Raw genomic sequence first — 2875 nt, 5'->3', positions numbered from 1 at the left:
TTCGGATGATAAAGAGCCTGAAGTATCTTCCTCTTCCCCCATTGAAGTGGTGGCATCATCTTCAAAGCCTCCACCGCCTTCCCTATCATCAACTACTAACGCAGTAATTCAACCCCTTCCGCCGGTACTCCAGTCTGATACAAGGAAACTAGTTGTGGTACCGCCAAAGAAGTCAATCTTTGTTTCTAGATTTTCGAGAGACACTACCGAAGACGATATAAAGCTTTATATTTCATCAAAAATTACAACTGTCGACTTAAGCATCAGAAAATTTAATTTTAATTACGAAAGAAATATTGCTTAATTTAAAATTGACGAAAATTTAGATAATTTTAATGCGCTGCTTAGTAGTTATTTTTGGCCCCCGGAGCTTTCGTTCGTGAATTCGAATATAGGCCCAAAAAAGTAAATAACTTAGCTAATATTCCCAGGCATAACACTGAATCAAAAAATTAATTATTAAATCTGCTTTAAGTATTTATTACCAAAATGGTAGAGGCTTAAATACTAAATTAACTAATTAATTGTAATTATAATATTCTTTCTTTTAATGAAACTTGGTTGAAACCTCGCATTTTCAATTCAGAGATTTTTCCAAATATCTATCATATCTATAGACAAGATAGGGAGGACAGAATCGGCGGTGGCGTACTCTTCGCTGTAGACTCTTCAATACCATCTGAAGAAAATGGTCTTCCACACATTGATTCAGCAGAATTCAAATGCATTCGTGTACAGGCTGGAAAAGGGTCTATTTACTTAGCTCCATGCTATATCCCTCCCCGATGTTGTTGTTGTTGTAGCGGCTACAACAACCCCGCCCAGGACGGTTGGTATCTCAGTCGTTGTCAAGTTCCACTAACGGCAGCCCTAGGAAGCGTGCAGCTTCTGTGGGGTTGGTCCACAGGGACAAGGCCGTTAGGGTTGTCGTGTTTTCCGGGCATGCGAAGAGATGTTTCGAGTCATGTGGGGTCTCTCCGCATGCCGGACACTCATTTGGCACATCCTCATTCAATCTACTCAGGTAGGAGTTTAAACTGCTGCAGTAGCCGGAGCGAAGTTGTGCTAGTGTCGTTCGTGTCTCCCGAGGCAGATGAAGCTCCGTCTCGTCTGTGTCCGGAGGCAGTATGCCAAGAACGGCATTCACAGGTCTAGAGTCTACATAACTCGGGACTGACTCCCTGTGAATGCCGCTCAGGGCCAGTCTGTAAGCTGTCGGGTCCAGAGGTTGCTTGATGAACCATCAGTTCATATAGATGCCTCCTGACGTGCCTAGGCGAGGGCTCCTCGGGCGTAGTTCAAAACTGGCCGGCCTATTGCCTTGTATGTTCCCAGCAACGTTTCTTTGTGTTTGCCCCAAGTACTGCCGGCTAGCGACTTCAGGACATTCCCACGACAGCCGGTTCTACGTACCGGAATGACTCGGGTTTTACCCGACCAAGGGCTGTTGTTTCGGCGACATTCACTACGTATTCTTCTGCTCAGGGCTGGCATCGAGTCAAACCCAGAGCCAGAAACTTACACCTGCTGTGTATGCCGGAGACGACTACACCACAACTCCACCTCAGTCAAATGTAATGCCTGCGAGGGGTGGAGTCACCTCAGAGTCTGCTCGTCAAACAGAGCAGCCTCCACGGCTAACCTCAGTCCACCCGAGCAGCCTCACACAGTCACCACAACACAACAACATAATAACACCACAGACCATACTACAGCCACGACAGACCACATAACACACACAACCGCACCACCACCCACACGCCGCCGCCAACAACTCCTGGTTCCCCCTACAATCTGCACGGTATGTCAGACCAGGATATTCCGTAATGTGACATCAGTCAAGTGCAACACCTGCCTTGGCTGGTGCCACTTTAGGGCATGCTCAAGTCTGCGTACCACGCGAGATTGGACTGGGAACTTCGAGGGCCCGTGTTGCGCTGCTCGGTCGCAGACCTCAATTGCGACGCCTCCCGCCACCACCACAGGGCGGCAACCATCACAGCAGCGCACACAGCCAACGGCGGTAAGAACACACACATCACTTACACCCCACATCACGACACGTCTCCCGAACCACATGAAGCTCCTTCAATTTAACTGCAACGGGCTACAGAGCAAGATTGAGGAGATAACCGTCTTTATGTGTCGGCATGGTATATTGATAGCTGCGGTCCAAGAGACGAAGTTGCACAGCAATTCAACTTTGTTGAATTGCGCCGGGTACAACGTGCACCGTCGAGTCGCGAGCGAGATAATGGTGGTGGCTTAGCGTTCATGACGCACCACACCGTGCAGTATCGTCTAATCGAAGAAGACATCGACCGCAGGGATACCACCCTAGAATGTCAGGGCATCGCTATACGGTCAGGCGATGTTGAGCTTGAAATATTTAACATATACATACCCCCTGCCACCTGCTGCCCGGCAGAATATCACCCTGATATAGGTGCGCTCCTCAGAGGTGAAAACCGTATGGTAGTAGGTGACTTTAATGCGCACCACGATCTTTGGCACTCAAGCCTGTCAAACGATCGTAGGGGAACAGACTTGGCTGAGCAGATAGACGATTCGACATTCTGCACAATGAACGACGACGCACCCACCAGGATTATGGGTAACTGCAGTAGCTCGCCAGACATCACCATAGTCAGCGCTGGTCTGATAAACAGCATAACATGGCGACCTATGCTGACTTTAGCATCAGACCACCTACCCATAGTCATCTAGATAGATAAACCACCCGACTTTGCCTCCGCCAAACACCGGCCCTATATCAACTTTTCTAAAGCTGATTGGAAAGGTTACGCGGAGTTTACCGAAAACACCTTCACAGCGCTCCCCACACCAACCGACGTCCATCTCGGTGAACGTAAGT

Source organism: Rhagoletis pomonella, unplaced genomic scaffold (assembly GCF_013731165.1).
Source record: "Rhagoletis pomonella isolate Grant_MI unplaced genomic scaffold, Rhpom_1.0 Rhpom_scaffold_00009, whole genome shotgun sequence".
NCBI classification, from domain to species: domain Eukaryota; kingdom Metazoa; phylum Arthropoda; class Insecta; order Diptera; family Tephritidae; genus Rhagoletis; species Rhagoletis pomonella.
The sequence above is the reverse complement of the archived record's forward strand: the minus strand, read 5'-3'. Positions refer to the sequence as shown.